General features: G+C 48.8%; 1 protein-coding gene across 7 annotated transcripts in view; it reads left to right on the top strand.

Annotated features, from left to right (window-relative positions):
- The first annotated feature begins 6,124 nt into the window (after nucleotides 1-6,124).
- Nucleotides 6,125-18,631, top strand: part of Tspan9 (tetraspanin 9) — a 181,671-nt gene continuing 169,164 nt past the window's right edge. For 4 of the 7 annotated variants that reach the window (XM_063286149.1, XM_006237495.5, XM_039107691.2 and 1 more), the window contains exons 1-2: nucleotides 6,126-6,252; nucleotides 12,705-12,810. The gene's annotated coding sequence lies outside the window, so the exon portion shown is untranslated. Of the gene's footprint in view, nucleotides 6,253-12,704; nucleotides 12,811-18,631 lie in introns of all 7 variants that reach the window. The other 3 variants (XM_006237498.5, XM_063286150.1, XM_006237496.5) reach the window with 3 other exon arrangements.

Genomic DNA, 18,631 nt, shown 5'->3' with positions numbered 1-18,631 from the left:
TCTTTTCTTTCTTTTTTTTTTGAGATAGGCTCTCATGTTGTTGCTTAGGTTAGTCTCAAATTCTCTCTCTCTCTCTCTCTCTCTCTCTCTCTCCCTCTCTCTCTCTCTTTCTTTCTTTCTTTCTTTTCGACAGTCTTCATTTAAAAGAAAAGATTATGTATATGGGTATTCTGTCTTCCTGAACATCTGTATGACAGAAGAGGGCTTCAGATCTAATCATAGAAGGGTAAGAGTCACAGTGTGGCTGCTGGGAATTGATCCTAGGCCCTCCAAAAGAAGATGGCTCGTATCCAGCTCCGATGCCCTGTAAAACATTTTGTTTCCCACCTCAGCAAATGACCTACCAACTACCTTCTTGCACTAGTCAGAAACCTGAGACCCCTTCATGACTCTCTTCCTGGCTTTCTGTCCTCCAGCCCATTTCCTGTCACAGGCAGGGGTCACACACCTGCACCACCAAGCCCAGCTCTGACCGTTCTTTTTCTTAATCTTTCCCCTCCACTGTGGATAAAATTCTCTTTTGAGTAAAATTCTTTTGTAAAATTTTGAGTAAAATTTTTTGTAAAATTCTCTTCTGAGTCCTGTCAGGTCTGTCCAGGCGGCTCCTCCTTCCCCACGACCAAGAGAGACAAGCTCAGTTTTAGATTCATTGTTGAAGCTCCCGTATCAGTTTTTAAAATCCCTGCCTTCTCTAATCCCTGCTCTACTCTACCCAGAGTCATAGGTTCAAAATGCAAATCTGATCATGTCACTCTCTTTCTAATGCCCCCCACAATGGCCTTCAACTTGTGATCCGCTTACCTCAGCCTTAAGTGCTGGGATTACAGGCATGCGCCACTACACGCGGCTGCTCTCTTGCTGGAAACACTTCAGCGACGACTTATTTAGTAAAGAGCATAAATACACATCAAACTCCTTAGCCTGGCAGGCTAGCTCCCCTCTTATGAGTCTGTGTTCTCACCGTATATCAACCCCGCCCCCACCACTGGCTTTTTTCTTGGCTACGGCAAGCTCGTGTTTGGGGTCAGTGTTGTTTATTTATGATTTTACTTTATTTTTGAGAGTCTACTAGGTAGCCCTGGCTGACCTGGAACTCACTGTGTAGACTTGGATGGCTTTGCGCTTACAGAGATCCACCTGTCTCTGACTCCCAAGTGCTAGGATTACAGTGGTGGCCATCATTCCTGGCTAACAGTTTCATTTTATATCTTTAAATTATTGTATTGTTATTTTACATGTATGGGTGTTTTCCCTGCAGATATGTCTTTAAAACCTATGCATGTGTAGTGCTCTCAGAGGCCAGAAGAACAGGGATTTTGGCCTCTGAGCTATCTTTTCAACTCTGATCGATTGATTGATTGATTGAGACAGGATCTCACTATGTAGTTCTAGCTGGCCTGGGACTCACTATGCCAACCAGATTTCCCTATAATTCAAAGACTCACCGATCTCTGCCTCTCATGCACCACTGTGTTTTATTTTATATGTATGAGTGCTTTGCCAGCAATCACAACTGTGTATCATGCGGGTACAGCTCCCTTAGAAGTCAGAAGAGGCCATCAGATGCCTTGGATTTGGAGTGACAGAGGGTTATGAGCTGCCCCGTGAGTGCTGGCAATCAAACCCAGGTCCTCTGGAAGAGCAGCCTGCCCTTAAGCACGGAGCCATCTCTCCAGTCCCACCACCTTGATTTTAATATGTGTTCTCCAGGGTAGAATCCAAACTGTGATTTTTAAATTATGTAGCTGCCCTCAATGAGCAGAGACTAACACTCTATAATGGCTCAATGAGAAAACTGATCAGAAACATGGCTAATATGGCCATCATGGTTGTATTTATCGATTTCAACCCACCATTTGGATTTCACAGTTGCCACCCACACGCTCTGCTGGTGGGTGTCCGCATGTGTGTCTTCACCACTTCCTCCTCCCACTCACAGATAGTTACCCAGTGCTTCTTCATAGCTGGATCGCACGGAGGGATGCCAACAGCATTGCTTCACCTGAAGGTCTCCTGCAGGGGAGCTCTGCTCTCTTTGGCTTCTGGGATTCCTGCTGGGTTTCACGGAAGGCCTTTCTGTCTTTACACAGTCCATGCTGACCCACAGTAATCCCAGACACAGAATCTGCTCTTCTTTAAGCAAGTCTCTTCAAGATCTTATAAAACTCACACTAAACCTGTCTCTACCTGAGAAGCATTCCTTCTGTGGGTGCAGGCCCATTCCGGGTCACATACGTGCATACACATGCCGATAGGATTGCTGCTAGTCATTACTCAATGCTTAATCTTTTTCGGTGTTTTATTCTCCCCGCTCCCACAATACATCTGGGGCTAGGCAGGAGTTGGCACACCCCGATATGAAAAAGACACTAGTTGGCAGTGGAGTTGGCAGACTGGAGTTCAGTGCCTGTTTTTTGTAAATAAAGTTTTATTAGAACACAGACTGAAGTTCAGTGCCTGTTTTTGTAAATAAAGTTTTATTAGAACACAGTCGTGTTCGTTTATTTTTGTGCAATTATGGTTGCAGTTTTGCATGAGTGGCAGAGTTGTATAGTCGGGACTGAGAATGTATACTACAGAGCTGGAAGTGTTTACTCTCTGGCTCTTTTTGTTTGCCAGTCTTTGATTCAGTACATGTTTTTTGTTTTTTGCTCATTTGCTTTTGTCTGTGTGAGAGGGTGTTGCTATGCAGCCCCGACTGCCTGCCTATGAAAGTTCCATCATTGTTTTATTTGTGATCAAATAAAGCGGTTAAGGAACAAAGGTGTTTGTTTGTATTGGGGATTGAATCAAAGGCTGTGGTGTATGCTAAGCCTGCTGTCTACCTCTGAGCTACATCATCCAGCCAACACCAGCACTCCTACAACAACGACTTGTTACCCCATCACACCTCCTCACACCCCTAGTCCTGCCACATCTACCTCACTCTGAATCTTGGACGGTAAAATACATTGCAGAGAAAGGGGTCATTCAGGAGGATGTGCATTCTGTAGAGGAGCTACCTGGGCTAGAAAAAACAGAACAGTCTTGGGTCGCTTTTGTCTGCTTCACTTGACAACTGGAGATGTAGGTTTAATGTCCTGGTGCGCTGGCAGGCATCAGTGACCAGCAACTGCCCTAGTAACAGCGCAAGTCAATGTTGTGGAAGTAGGTGCATTAGGAAATGGCTGTGTCCCCCTTCACTCTGGCAGGTATGTCTTTAAAACGATACCTCCAGGGCTAGGGATGTGGCCAGTGGCAGAACCTTTGTCTCACATGAGTATGGGCTCTGAGGTCCATCGGAACTGCAAGGGAAGGCAGGATATTTCCCAGACTAAACACTTGGTGAATTAGCTGTTAACTGTGTGGGCCAAGCAAGCGGACAAGCTGGGACTCACTCTCTCTCTCTCTCTCGCTCTCTCTCTCTCTCTCTCTCTCTCACTCTCACTCTGAATGTGTGTGTGTTAGACATGAACTGGACAGAGGACAGTGTTGATGTCTTTCCCTATTCTTCTCCGCCTTATTTGTTGAGTTAGGGTCTGGAGCTTGCCCTACTGTCTAGTGAGTCCCCACTATCCTTCTGTCAGAACGCCTCCTTACTGGGTTTTTAACTATACTCAGGTCCTCATACTTAGTAAAACATACTATCAATTAAGTCATCTCCCTGGGCTCCTAGCTTAGTCTTCAATGTCATTTGAATGACTTGGTCCTGAGGAGCGTCCTGGCCTTCTGAGTCTCAGCCTCCTTTTCCACAGGAATGGTAGGGATGGTAGGGGCTGTTGTGGAGACAGTGCAGGCACACAAGCTCTTGGTAGAAGGTAGCTGTCACAGTCTACAGGCAACTCCGTGTTCTTGCAGGACCAATTCTTCCCATGAGGTGGCACCATCCATCAGCCACTGTCCCTTGCCTTTGGGGTGGCTGGCTGGAAATGTACTTTTTGCTTATTGTCATTTTTGATTTGGCATGGCAATTTCAAGGGGATATACCAACTTGCTATCTTGCGAAACCCTGGGAGAACCAGAGAGGCCAGAAATATTGCTGGCATCTGTGACTGGAAGGAGCTGTTCTGAATATCGCCTGTGGTCATAGTTAAAGTGGCATATAATTTATTGTGCAAATTAGGGTGTCCTGAGAGCAGAAGTGGGATTACTAAACATTATGCCAGGGCAAGAGGAGTAAACGGAATGTGCCCCCAGAACTTGGATGAACTTACTGTACGTGTATCTAGCTCAATGTAGGGTTATGTTTCAGTGTTTCTGTAACAGAATGGCATTCTTCAGAAGCCTGGTACCCATGTTTTTTGGAGTTCTTTCTCCAAAAGCTTCTGGCTTCATCATGAGGTTTATTGAGTTTTCCCTTCAGTGGACATGACCAGAGCTTGCTTATCACACAGGTCATAGGTCACTTTGGTTCTTTGTGCTGAACAATTCCTTTTCTCCAGCTTTTCCAACAGCATTTTTCCTGCCGCTATGAGTTCTGCAGGCTACCAGCTCTCTCAGTGGGGTGGGGCAGCCTGGGTTACGACTGAGGGGAGATATCTCAAGATTTTCTGTCATTCCAAGATTTCAGATCTGCTCATGTTCCTTTCAAGTGAGGGGAGGAGGAGAAGGAAATTAACATCCATCCCAATCCATTTTCATTATCTTAGACAATCCCCTCATCTCCTAAGTCTGGAAGAGTGCTACTGGTGTGATTCTACTCCCAAGTGAGGGGCCTACGGCCTACAGTCCATGGCCTAGAAGAGGCAGACAGGATCAGACGCATGTGGCTCTGAAACTGGGAGTTTGCACCTTGCCAAGCTGCTTTGATTCCATCACCAAGCTTCTTCTCTGTACCTCCTCTTCTGCAAAGTTGACAGAACTGACCTCATGTGGTTGGAGTGCAGGTGGGGGTCAGCCAGGCAAGGCTTCATGCTGGGGATTGGGTGTGAATGAGGTTTTGAAGGAAGAGAGGAGGCTGCTTCTCTCTGTGGGAAATGAGAGTTCCGGGGGCTGGATTGTGGGTTGAGTCTAACAGAAACAAGCAAGACTATGTGAGATAGCCCAGGAGAGAAGTGGAAACTGCCAGGTAACTGGGGAACACAGGGGAGAGCTCTGGGATTTAACTATTTTGTCTCAAGCTGGATTCGGTGGCCTGCACTCACTGTCCTAGCCCCTCAGGAAGTTATTTAAGTACATAGCCAGATACTGGCAAAGCGAAGCAAAGCAAGAAAAGGTTGTCTTTTGCTGGGCATGGTGGGATGTCTTTAATCCTTGTATTCAGGAAGCAAAGGCAGGAGGAGCTCTGTGAGTTGGAGGTCAGCATGGGTGGTCTGCTCAGTGAAATCCTGGCCAGCCTGGTCTACACAGTGTGTTCCAGGCCAGTCAGAGCCACACAGTGAGATCTGTCTCAAACATTTTTTTTCTTCTGCATTTATGAGGACAGAACACTTTCTATGACAGTAAGAACAGGGAGGCAAGAGTTTTAGGGGCCACTTTGGAATCAAGTTTAGACTAGGTATTTACATGAATCCATGCCTGCAGGAAGGTAGGCCAAAGATGAATCTGCTTCAGTTAGGTCCCTCCAGGCCTCGAGTGCCCTTTACTAACTCTAGCTCAAGGGGAGGCAGCAGCTCCAACAGGGTATCTCAGGGCAGCTATCTAACCCATACCCGCTTTGTCAACACCTCAAATAATCCTCCCGAAATACCAGGCAAGAATTTCTTAGGTGCGAGGTGTGGATGGTGAGGCCAGAAGACGGGCACGAGCTGGAAAGCCGAGACTCCGGTTCTGCAGCCTTGGGGTAGCTTGTGTGAACGCCCAGCCCAGGCGCTCCACCTTTCAGTCCCAACCCTCCCTCCGTCCAGCCCCAGGAGGGCGCGGCCCCGTAGGCGACTGGCGCAGTAGTGCCTCCTTGGGAGAACAGGAGAGTAGGGAATCGGGGTGCAGAGGGAGTCTTCTGGAACCCCGAGAGGAAAACGGCACCGTTCTCCTTCCAGTGCTCATGCGGGACACTTGGCCGGAGTAGCGGGGGCCCCGTGCGTCCTCCGCCTCTTTCAACCCGTCTCGGCTTTGCGTCCGGCAGCCGGGTCCTCCCACAGCTCGGACAGTCCCCATTCTGTCCGCCCCTCCCACCCCGCCCCTTACTGGTTCCGCCCCCCGTGCAGTCCGACCCCCGCCCCGCCGCCGGGTGAGGTCCCGCCCCCTCCGCCAGCCGGCCCCGCCCCCTGTTTCCGCTAGCCGCGGCGGTGCGGGAGGGAGCGGAGCCGGGGCGTCACACCGAGTCCAAGCGCGGTGAGTGCGGCCGGGGCGGGCCGGCGGCTCCAGGCTCTAGGGCGCGCGAAGTTGCGGGGGTTCGGCGCGGCGCGCGGGGCTGGCGGGGCTGGCGGTGCCGAGCCTCGATCGGATTCCCAGCAGTGTGGGAGTCTGGGGGCGCCCGGGGAGGCGGAACTCTCAGGGGTGGTGGGAGGTGGGAAGGCGGGTCGGGGGAGGGGTGACAGAGGAGGGGGGCGGGAAGAGGCCGGGTCGTGAGGGGCTTGTCACCGCGCCCCCCGGCTCTCGTTGTAGGTCAGCGAGGTTTTAGGAATGTGAGGCTGCAGGACGGTTGAACTCAGCTGCCTCACGCCCCAGTCCAGGGATGGGAGACCCTAGATGCCACAGGAAGGGAGATCCCCCACCCCCACCCCAGAACCGTCAGGGATCCGATAGACCGGCTGGAGACCGTTCGCCCAGGGCCGCAGACATGGTCTGGGCCTGTCTACCGACCCGCTGGAACCCCCAGCTATTCCTCAGACTGGCCGAGCGGCTCTCAGAGTGACAGGGCTTTGGCACACCCCTAGATCTGAGATGTAGCCCATCTGTGCGCTCAAGTTTGGGTTTTTTTTTTTTTTTTTTAAACTTTCATGTGGTTGAAAGTCTAAACAAGCAACAGCTTGTGACAGCGGCCTTTGTAGCTATGCATCATGGACTAGAGTTTTGGGTCGCTTCTGTCTATTATGAAGGATCCTGGTCTCTTCAGCATCTTTCTCCAGATGACTGGAGAAGTTGGCAGTTGGTGTAAGCTCTCCTCAAAGCTGGAATGATCTTGCCTCTTCACCCCGTGGGCAAGAATGCAGCAGTTTACCTTTCTTGGCTCAGAGAACTAAAGTTGCCTTTTTGACCTGCATCTGCCCCCTCCCCTGGGGTGACTCAGGCATTTCCTCCTCCAGGAAGCTTTCCTGGACTAGTAGAAAGCACAAAGAACTCTTGTTTTGATTCCTACATACCTGTCTGCTCCCTCTCTATTCAGAATAGCCTTCGGGAAGGCACTCTGTGTGTGTGTGTGTGTGTGTGTGTGTGTGTGTGTGTGTGTGTGTGTGTGTGTGTGTTTTCCAGGTGCGAGCGATAGGCGAGGGATTGTGGAGCATCTCAAACAATAGACTTGGCAAATCATTTATATTTAACTGAGGAATGCAGGCGGGCGTCAGACAATCACAACACTTCCTATAGCAGCCTGTTCCTGGTGCCTGATGTGGCTAAGTCTAGAGTTGGGGGTGGAGGGTGTGAGAGAGGGAAGGACATTAAGGTATATAGAACTCCAAGTGTTACTCAGTTCTTCTAACTGAAGGCCTACTGTGCACAAGGCTAGGAACAGCGGGAGTGCTTCAGAATGGACTGCTGTTGTCTTTTCTTCTGTTTGGTCTGCTTGGGAGGGCTCTTGAAATCTGTGAAGAGAGATGTAATATTAATGCTAATAACTAGTGTTCATGTGGTAATTGGTGGTAAGCCAAATGCATTTGCTGCACATACGCTGGATTTACTGTTAATGATCTATACGTGTCTTTGGGGGTCTTACTTTTACAAAACCGCCTTATTGGTTAGGGAGATGGCACTAGAATAAATTATCTTTAATGTTACAGAATTACTGAGAGAGAAGTAAGGCTTGATCTGGAAGCTTCTTAGTGCACCTGTCTCTCTCCATCTTTACTGAGCCCATCTGCTCCCTCCCATTGGCCACGTGTGAAGCCTTGGGCAGGTTTATGTCCATCCCTGCTCTCCAGTTTGGAGGACCAGGTTAAAAGTCTCCAGCACCTCGTCCAGTAGCTCCTAAACTAACAGTGTAACATGACCTCAGCACCCAGTCAACTTATATGCTACATTTTAAAATTCATTTTGTTAGCATACAAAATAATAGGTTCCATTATGGCATTTTTGTATGTTTTCTTTTCTGAGCCTTCTCCCTCTCCTCTTCCCCCTCCTCTCTGCCTCTCTAAATATATATTTTTTAAAAATTTTAGGTCATGTGTGTATTATAAGTATGTGTATGTGTTTGCATGTGTAGGTAGAGGTCTACACTGGGTGTCTTCCTCAACTGTTCATCTTTTATTATATCTATTATATATTATATACTCTTATCCATATATAATGTATACATAGAAATATTATAAATATTTGAAAGTCTCTCACTATATATGATATTCTCTATATATACATATATAAGTCTATATATACACACATATATACATATTTGAGTGTCTCTCAATATATATGTATACACACACATATATATTTGAGATAGTCTCTTACTATATATATATGAGATAGTCTCTAAATATATACATATGTCTATATATACACACATATACACAGATATTTGAGATAGAGTCTCTTACTATATAGCCCTGGCTGGCCTGAACTTACTGTGTTAACCAGGTTGGATTTGAACTCACAGAGATTTGAACTCACAGAGATCTGTCTGCCTCCTAAGTACAAGGTTTAAGGGTGTGGCACCTTCCCTCTGCCTTGCTGTGTGTATACCTTAAGCTTACTCTGGGCTTGTCCACAGGCATTTCAGAGAAGCAGCCTGTTTGCTGGTACACAGCGTGGCTTTGGTGTGGGTTGGCTTACAGGGAATTCTCCCATCTCCCTGGCTCTGTGACTCCAGTTCACATGGTCCCACGAAGTGAAGGAGGGATTGAGGTAAGGCCTTGGGCAAGCGCTTTCACCCCAGTTGGCCTAGGCTTTCTATTTACACAATGAAGATAACAATACAGTGGTTCCAGGGCTGTTCCTGACATAGTTCGGGAGAAGCATGTAGCTCAGGGCCTCATACACAGCAGGTGTGCACTGAGTGGAGGCTGTTATTTATAACCTCATCGGGTAGCTAGACTGACAGGCTGGGGACATGAGGACAAGACTACTCTTCTTCTCCCACTGAGGCCCAGGACTGCTGAGGTGATCATCTGTGCTGACTAAGAGGGATGGATGTAGTCCAGGTACATACATTCACCTTCTTTTCTCTCCCGCCCCCACTGCCTATTTAGCTTCTTCTACTCTTGTCCTTCCAGGAACCCACAGGTCCAGCCAGATAGGTCCTCCAAACATGCTTTGGTTATTTCTTTTTAGCAACAGAGTTTATTCTGCTCCACCTTTCTGAGTGTCCTTCCGATTTGTAGCTCTTTTCAGGGGCCCTTCTGGGTCACAATCCTCAGCGAACCTTGGCTTTGGAACTCCTGTGGCATTTCCTGTCTTTACCTGTCTTTTGCTAGATAATTCCTTGATTAATTTCATCGCCTCCCTGCTATCGTCGCTGTCGTCGTCATCATCATCATCTTCCTGTCTTTTTTATTTTCTTTGAGACAGGGTCTTGCTACATAATCCAGGATTGCCTTGAACTTGTGATCTTTCTACTTCTGCTTCGAGAGTCCTAGGATGCGATATATTTGCCACCATGCCTGGCATCCTTATTAAATTTTTGTGCTATGTTCTGATGATATATAAATAAAAATGATCAAAGTTGCTAGGCATGATGCAAATAATCCCAGTACTTTGAGGCCGAGGCAGAAGGATCAGGAGTTTAAGGTCATCCTTAGCTACCTCCTGAGTTTGAGGCCAGCCTGGACTAAATGATACCCTGTCAAAAAGAATAAAACAAACCAAAAAGAAAAGGACCCTTGTCTTCTTTGGACATATAATTCAGTCAAGAAATTAGCAAGGGGGTTCACAAAAATCACAGTTTAAAGTATAAAGTGAGAGACGGGGCAGTGCGACATAGTTCCCAGGTATTTGGGAGACTGAGACAGGGGAATGGCTTGGACCCAAAGTTTGAGACCAATCCAGGACAGCATAGTTAGTGAGTCCTTCTGAGAGCAGGATGTTGTGAGAAACTACAGTTTCAGCAATAATCCTGATGGAGGAGGTGTACTTCAGGCGGCGGAGGGGGTGCGGTGGGTGCATGGTGGGGAGGAGCAGCCTGAGGACAGATGAGAGACCAGCTCTCTTCAGGGTCTCTGAAGACTTTGGGCAGGTGCATGAGCCATACTATAGGTGCCTTCAATTGTCCAGCCAGGGGCAAATTCCATCCATCTAGCCATCCGTGAGAAATGGAGTGTCTGCTGTGCGCAGGCATGGGTTGGCGAGCCATGGGAGGTCCTGGGATGCTTGTGGTTTTGGCATGAGGGTCACAGAAGCAGGTCTTGGCTCAAGGAAGTTAATGATGGATGGAAACCATGGTGAGTGGCTGGGACCTGCCAGGAGTGGTGAAGAGGATAAGACTCACAGAGACTTTAGGACCAAGACCATTTGTGGGGGCTGGGGTGTGGCTCGGTGATAAAGCACACACCTAGCGTGTGTGAGGCCCTAGGTTCCATCCACCACCAAAAAACAAACAAAAAAAAAACAACAAAAAGCAAACCAAACAAAATGGACTGCGAATTTGTCACTGGCGAGGTGACAGCCAGCCCAGTTCCAGACTGTAGTTTTAACAGCTGTAGGAGTTTCCCTGATCTTTTAGGAACCTTGACTCAAGCCAACACAGAAAAGAATTTCAGGTCTAAGCAGTATGAAGCAGACTTGGAGGTTGTATTAAAGGTATCTTAATATAGACTAAAAGCACAGGGGTTAGCGGGAGAGAAGAGCTTAGAGGAAAGCAACTGAGTATGCGCTCATCAGAGGAGATTGTGGGTATGGGCACTTGAGAATAGTGTCACAGTTGTCTTAGCATTAGCCATATGTGCAATTTTGATGGCTGTCAATTTATATCTTAAAAGCTAGCCTAGACACCCTCCATTATCCCCTTTTAAATAAGAAAGCGTTAAAATGAAGCATTTATTTATTTTGTCTGTGTTTATGGACGTGGGCATGTGCATGTCTCTGTGAGTGTGAAGTCAGGCGACTGCTAGCGGAGTCCATTCGCTCCTTGTGCCATATGGGTTCGTGGGGATTGAACTCAGGTCGCCAGGATTTTACCCCTCAGCCATCTCCCCGGCCCTTCGGTCTGTTTTGATGTGAGGTTCTGGGATGGCTCTGGAGAAGCCTCAGATGGAATTATAATACGATCAAGTAAAATCAAGAGCCCCCAGAAGTGCACAAGGAATTTAATTAGTACACGTCCTTTCCCTGCAAATAAGCTTTCTGGTCAGGTTCCTAGAAACTTGCAGACACATCTGGGAAGGGGGAAAGGCGTCAAGCAGTTGTCACTGGCTCCGGAACTCTTGCTTCTCTGCCATGAGAGGTTTTAATCAGAATCCTGGTGAGGGGCTGCTCTCTCTTCTCATGTCCCTGTGATTTTCTCTGTCTTTCTGTCTTGCCTAACATTGCTTGGCAGGAGCTTGGAGAGATGGCTTAACTATTGAGTGCTTGTTACTCTTTCAGAGGATCTCTCTCTAGTTTCTAGCACCAGTACCCACACTAGCTGACCGACAGCTCCAGAGGACCCAGCATCCTTTTCTGGCCTCTTCAAGCGTGTTCATGTGTCCCCAAGTGCCCTGAGCACACTTGAGTGCCCCGAGTACACACACACACACACACACACACACACACACACACATGCACGTACCCACACACACCTTCCCATAAATAAAAACAAACGTAAAAATATGCGTAAACCTTAAAAAGAATTGATTGGATTGGGTCATGAAAGAAGCATGCCTGGGAATTGGCACCGGATCTGAGCCAAGTCTGATCGCTACACTGTTTCTAATGGGTTTTCTTTCTAGTTTCTGTGTATCTTTAGGAGGTGGCTTCTAAAAACCTCTGATGTCCCAGCAGTATTCAAGCATACACAGGCATACACAGGCTCAGAGTCCCTCCTTGACATTCACAAGAAATGATCCTTGTGTCTTCTGGAATCCCAACTTTGCACCCACAGCAATATCTGTACACCGGCCCAGTCTTCTCCGGGGTCATGTTTCCGTGGGGAGTCAGATGTTTCCTGTGTCTCTGCTCATGTCCCAAGTTGACTGTGTAATGTCTGCTGCAGTTTCTCTTTCTCTCGTTGACCCTTTCCTAGTAAGGTGTAACTGCTCCACTGGAGTTGCTGTGGGTATGAAGGACATGGGAACAGAACAATTCCTACCAGCCTCACGGTATAAGGAAACCAGAAACTTACACCTCAGGAAAGTTACGGACTCTTACGTGTTGGTGAAAATTGTAAATACTAAATCATTGGATTTAGTCTTTTAGTATACTAGTCTATCCCAGGGATGGCGAATATATGACATGGATACTGTTACCTACAGAACTGCCTGGGGCAGACATTACTAATCAATTACATCTGCCTTTCCTGCTGAGCTAGGGCTCAGGCTGTGCTCATAATCCTTGAGGCACCCACCAGCAGCTAAGTGGAGTTGGCACCACAGATGGAACCCATTTGCCATTTCTGGCCTTTGCCAGCTGTTGAACGAGCGGGCACAGTGGACAGTGCTGCCCAGAATTTACCCTGGTGTGGCTTCCCAGCAAAGCAATGATCTGTTTTCATTTTCATGCAGGAGCACCCCAGGGCCCAGGCGCTTGCAGGGAATACAAGAAAACCAGGTCTGCGTCAGTCCAGTCCATCTTGTGCTAAGACCTCCTTTCCTCATCAGCTCATCTGAGGTCAGCTCTGAACATTTATTGGTTTGTGTATGTATGTGCATGCGTGTGTGCCCCAGCACTGGTATCAGGTCGGAGGACACTTCCTCAGAAGTCAGACCTCTCCTTCCTCCCTGTTTTGAGGCAGTGTCTCTTTTCTGCTACTGTACTGCCTAGATGGCCTTCCAGCTGGGATGCCAGGAAGTCCCTCCGGATTTCACTCTGCTTGAGTACTGGGGGCTGAAATCAGGTTGCCAAGGCTTTCCTGGCAAGCACTTTTTACCTGTGAGCCATCTTCCTAGACACCCCCTCCAAACCCCACCAATCACAGTTTTACCACCCTGTAGCTGGCTGGGACGGGCCTAGAACTTGCTCTTGCAAATAAGGCGGCTGACCTTGAGTTCACGGTCTTCCCGCCTGCCTCAACCTCACATATGCTGGGATTACAGGTGCAAAGTAGGTGTTCCGTGGTCTGGGGGCTTGATTGAGACTGACATTTTCTTGTGTTCTTGACTTTGAATTGGATTTTGTGATCAGAAGAGCGTGGTTTGGAGGAAGCTAGAGAACAGGCAGGCTGGAAAGAAGCTATGGGAACCTCTGGCCAGACCCAGGTGCTGCCGTTCCAGCACCAGGAGTGCCCACCGCTGCTCCTCCGGGCTCCCGGATCCTGCTGATGGAGTGTCTTTGTTCCCAGCGCTCACTTACATTCGGCCCCTGCTGAGCTTGCCTTCCAGAAGCTGCCAGCGGGAACGGGGTGTATGCTGCTCATTCAGGCTCCCTGTGGGAGCTGCTTACAGACCTGGGCCGTGTTTTGTTTTAATTTATGTGGGTTTTATCCCGTAGCTTCTCCCTGCTGGGTGACTTGTAAATCACTTACTTTCTGTGAACCCTGAAGTGTGGTTGGTGGAGGAAGGGGTAAGGGATTTGATGGTGCATGTCTGGTGGCTTATTTCTGCCAAAAGAGTCCCTGCCTGTGGGTCCTGGCAAAGACTGTGGAGTGGCCCAAGAGCCTCTTGTCCTGGCAGGTTTGCATATTGACGTTAGATTGTCTGCGTTTGTAATTTGTCAGCATTTAGCCCCAGGTTTTGGCTTTTTACATGGATCCGCCATGATTTTAATGTGGTTCTGTTTAGCAGTGGCTTAAATCTCATTTTAACATATGAGGTTAACATAGGTTACCATGCTCCTAAGAGGTAGCATTTTACAGGAACAGTGGCTTAGGCTGAAGTTCTGTTTTTTGTGGGGAATGGAACAGGGACCAGCCCAGGTACTCTCTCTTGCCTTCTGCTGACCTAGGCAATTTCTGATCAGCCCCTGGTATCCCTTGCAGGATGCTCTGTAAAAGGACTCATGCCACAAACAGGATTTCTCATGTTTTTTTGTGAGCATGGTGGGGTAGCTCTGCCTGACCTGGAACTCAATATGTAGACCAGGCTGGCCTTGAACTCACAGAGATCCAAGGTGTGTGCTCCCATTTTTAAGTCTTTCCTCTTCTTCCCTGGGCCTGCACCGGTGTGGTTACCTTCTCTTAAGCACTTGGAGACAAAGGATGGTTTTCCTGGGCACAGCCCCACCCCAGACCCTGTTGTCTGTGTTCTTGTTGGGCCTCACAGGCTGCATGTGGAAGGGAGCTTCCCAGGAGGCCTGAGTCACCCTGGGCAGACAGACAGCTTCTGACATCATGCCTTTCCCAGCCAGGTGACTTGGGCTTCCTCCTGCACATCTGTGTTGACACCCTGAGTGAAAGAGACCCCAGGAAGGGCTTAGCAGACAGGAAGTTTGTCCTGACTGATGGGCTGCGGCCTCGGGGGCTTCAGCTTTGCCATTTCTTGTCACGCTTGCGAGAGTCTGGAATGATGTCCCACTTGGTGGAGGGGTCAGATTCTGGCTTCTGCCTTTCATTGCGGGTGACCTTTGTAAAATAATCGCTTTCTTCAGGCTGGGGGACTGGGTACTAAGGTCCCTCTAGTTCCTGCCCAGGTGGTTTTCAAGGGGAGCCCTGTCTGGAGTTAGCGACCAGACCCAGGCCTTCCTAATTCTTCTCCTCTAAATCTCTCTTTTCTGCTGGCCTAAAGAGGTGTGTGTGTGTGTGTGTGTGTGTGTGTGTGTGTGTGTGTGTGTGAAGGAGGGAGGGACAAAAGTTAATGAGTAACTGCGGCTCTGATTCTGATGGAGGACAGGGACTGTTTAGAGAGATGGCTGCCTGTCTCAGGATGGCCTGCTCTTCAGCCTCCCTTCTGGCCTGTTGCTTCCCTCCCCTTCTCATGAACCTTATATTGGTGCTCCCATCCGCTTACACTGTCTTGTTAATTTCTTCCTTTTTCTTTTAAAATTCTGCTCTGGGAATGAGACCCAGGGTGCCAGGGAAGCCGCCGCCCCCCCCCCCCCCCCCCCCCCCCCCCCCCTCCGTCACACCACACTTCTGATCCTCGGCCTTTATTTACAGTGTGGCTGCAACAGAGGCACTGTGGCTGCTGGCTTCAGCCTTACAGCTTCAGCTTCTGTCAGTGTCCCAGGCGAGGACACCAGCCTCCGAGTACTTTGGCTTCTAAACCAACACAGACCAGAAAGCCAGGCAGAACTGGGCTGGGCTCTGAGGATGGGAAGGGCCTGCACGAGCGCCTTTTGGCCATGGGAGCCTCACATCCTGAGAGTTCAGTTTGTACTCCAGGGCCAAATGTGGCATTTTGCTTTTTCTGCCCTATCCCTTGGCTAATAGTGTGTGTGCTTTGACTGTGCCACACCCTTCCATCCTGTTTCTCCTCTTGCAGTGTGGTACTGGAAGTGACTTTCTGAACCTTGTGACTGTCTCTGCTCTCAGGAGCCAATATTTGCTAAACCATTTGTTCTTGTGGGTGAAATAGGAGACCTTGAAGGGTCAGGAAGACCCGGGATGTTTCTGGGCCACCTTGACTTGTTGGAAAGACCTGAGGGCCCCTGCAGGATCTCTGAAGGGCTCACGCTTTCTGGGCAGTATTCTGTTTGGTTTTGGTTTGGTAAGTTAGAGCAACTTTGTGCAGATTTGAAAAAAAAAAAAAAAAAAAGGTCAACTCCCAAGCTGGGTGTGGTGGCACACACCTTTAAACACCTTAGATGGAGGCAGAGGTAGGTGGATCTCTGTGAGTTCAAGGGCACTGTAGTCTAAATAGTGCATTCTAGGCCAGCCAAGGTGTATAAGGAGACCTTGCTTCAAAAAATAAAAGAGACAAAAACCATAGAAAGAAAAATGGCAGTTTCTTAGATTTAAAAAAACCGAAACACACACACACGCACCCGCACATGCACACACACACTCATCCTTCTGGTGGGTAAGTGGTCTGTGCTGTAAGTACACTGTCTCCTATCATACAGTACATATGCACATGTGCCTGGCAGCACACAGAATGTATTCCCCTCTTAATGATGGGAATATTGCTGGTTCAAAGCCAAGGAGAAAGCCACCAGCCAAGTGGTACATGGGGAGTGATCTTGGTCAGAGGTAAGCTCAGAGTTCGCTTGTAACAGGGTCTGACCATGCACATGTGTGTTAGTATGTCTGCGCATGGCTCATTGTGCCCATGTGGGTCTGCACAGACTGGGACGTGATGCAGCCTCTCAGATCAGTGTGTACCTGTGCCTCTCTTTAGTAAGCATAGCACTGGGAATTCTGCCCGTTCCCTCTCCTCTGGTAAGCTGCCATGGAGTGGTGTCTGAGGTAAGGCCCAAACACTTCAACCAGCTTAAGGGTGGAGGCGCCAAGGATAGACAGCAGATCTTGCCTCAGCAAGCCCCTAGCCTCCATTGGGCCACAATCTGTGGGAGGAGCGCTCTGAGCCGCAGGGTGTCTGGCTGGGTGTGAGTGGAGTGTGTGTGTTTTCGGGTGTGTGCACATGCAGAGTGACATGTTTTGTTTTAGAGAAAATGAGGTTGAGGTCTGGGCCTGCAATTTTCCACTTGTCTTAATCCTGGGAGAATCTAAACAGCTTTGTTTTAAAATTGGACATGGAGATTGCAGGGCCCTGAGTGAAGAAGAGCTGTTGGGTCCCCCAGGAAGGCAATTAAGTTTGCAGTCAGTGTGTGGACCTGTGTGGCCATTGCGTGTGTGTGTGTGTGTGTGTGTGTGTGTGTGTGTGTGTCTATGCGCGCGCGTGTGTGCGTGTATGCGTGTATGCATGCACGCAGCATGTGGACCTGTTGACAGGGCATTTACAACACAAACTGTGACACGAGTCACTAAAAAGACAGTGGATTGTCATTTCGTCTCACTGGTTCGCTGCTGAGGATGGTTGGATAGGGGGAGGGGAAAGTGCCAGGCCATGAGAGGCAGAGACAAGCAGGATTGGGATTGTCCATCTTGGACCTGTTTTCCAGTGTTGGAGAATCTGAGGATAGTATAACCAGTCAGCCTGTGTCTGGGGAAAAAAAAACAACACCACAGCCTGTTTCTCAGTGTAGGCAGAATAATACAGGGAGGAAGCTCTGTGGGGTGGGTGGGGCCTGGCCTGGAGGGAAGGCCAGGATTTGGGTAGATACAGGAAAGGGGCTCTGTGTGCTTGCAGTGGGGGTTGGCATGCTTGGAGGTTGGTGGACACAAGTGCTGTTTGCATAGAGAAAGAGGAGCTGGCTGGCCAGGAGGGTGGGATCCTTACTCCGAGGTGAACGGTTTGGGTTTGGGAAGACTGGTACTAGAAACCAGAGGATGGGGAGCGGGAAAAGGGTCTTCAGGAGACACAAGCTTAGAGCAGAGACCAAAATGAAATGTCAAAGACAGCAATGCCTGCCGCCGCCGCCTCCGCCTCCTCTTTCTATTGTTGCAGAAATAAAACAAATATTCAGATATTACGTACATGATAGAAGTGGAAAATCTCCCCCATTCCTAAGCTTCAGAGTTAATGGCCATTAAGCCTTTGGTTTGTGTTCTTCCAGATGAAAAGGTTTTTCTCACATCTGTTTATTTATGGTGTGCGTGTGTGTCAGAGGGTGCATGCATGAGGTTCAGAGGACAACTTTGTGGGAGTCAGTTTCTCCTACCATGTGAGTTCTGGGATGGAACTTAGGCTTTTAGGCCTGGGAGCAAGTGTCACGGCCCACTGAGCCATCTCTATAACACCTTCTGGATATTGTTTTTTATGGTAAGCTGGCATCCGGCCATTGCCCTGCCCATCTTCTCTGTCCATAGGTAGACTGGCTCATTCACACATCTTCAGCCATCTTGCCACCCCAGAATGACCCCATTCCTCTCAGTGGCTGGGCAAACTTGATGACTGGCTTTTGTGTCAATTTTCTTGGCAGCAGAATAGCTGGCTCCAAGATTCAGTGGGTTCATGTAGCTACTGTCCATTTGTTCTCGGTGCCGTGGGTGAGCTCTGTATTCTGGGCTCCTCTGCTCACTCCCAAGCTTTAACATGGTGACAGTTCGCTGGTGACTCTTCAGATCCTGGAGGATCCAGGAGAGCCTGGCTCACATGTGGGTTGGCTGACTACGGTTCTCAGGTGGTCCCCTCTGACATGCTTTCTCACCATGAAGGAAGCTAGTAGTCTTTCCATTGAAATCTGTTAAGTTCCACTGAGATCTGGGCTCTGAATGCTCCCTACACATAAACCATCTACTGCTGGTCAAGGCAAGGCCTGGACATCTACTGCTGGTCAAGGCAAGGCCTGGACATCTACTGCTGGTCAAGGCAAGGCCTGGACATCTACTGCTGGTCAAGGCAAGGCCTGGACATCTACTGCTGGTCAAGGCAAGGCCTGGACATCTACTGCTGGTCAAGGCAAGGCCTGGACATCTACTGTTGTAAAGACACTGTTCTAGCATAGGAGAGAGGTTATATTTCTTTGTGACAGGACTGGCCAGGCCACATTCGGG

Source organism: Rattus norvegicus, chromosome 4, assembly GCF_036323735.1.
Source record: "Rattus norvegicus strain BN/NHsdMcwi chromosome 4, GRCr8, whole genome shotgun sequence".
NCBI classification, from domain to species: domain Eukaryota; kingdom Metazoa; phylum Chordata; class Mammalia; order Rodentia; family Muridae; genus Rattus; species Rattus norvegicus.
Note: the sequence above shows the minus strand (reverse complement) of the source record. Positions and strands in the feature narration are given on the sequence as shown.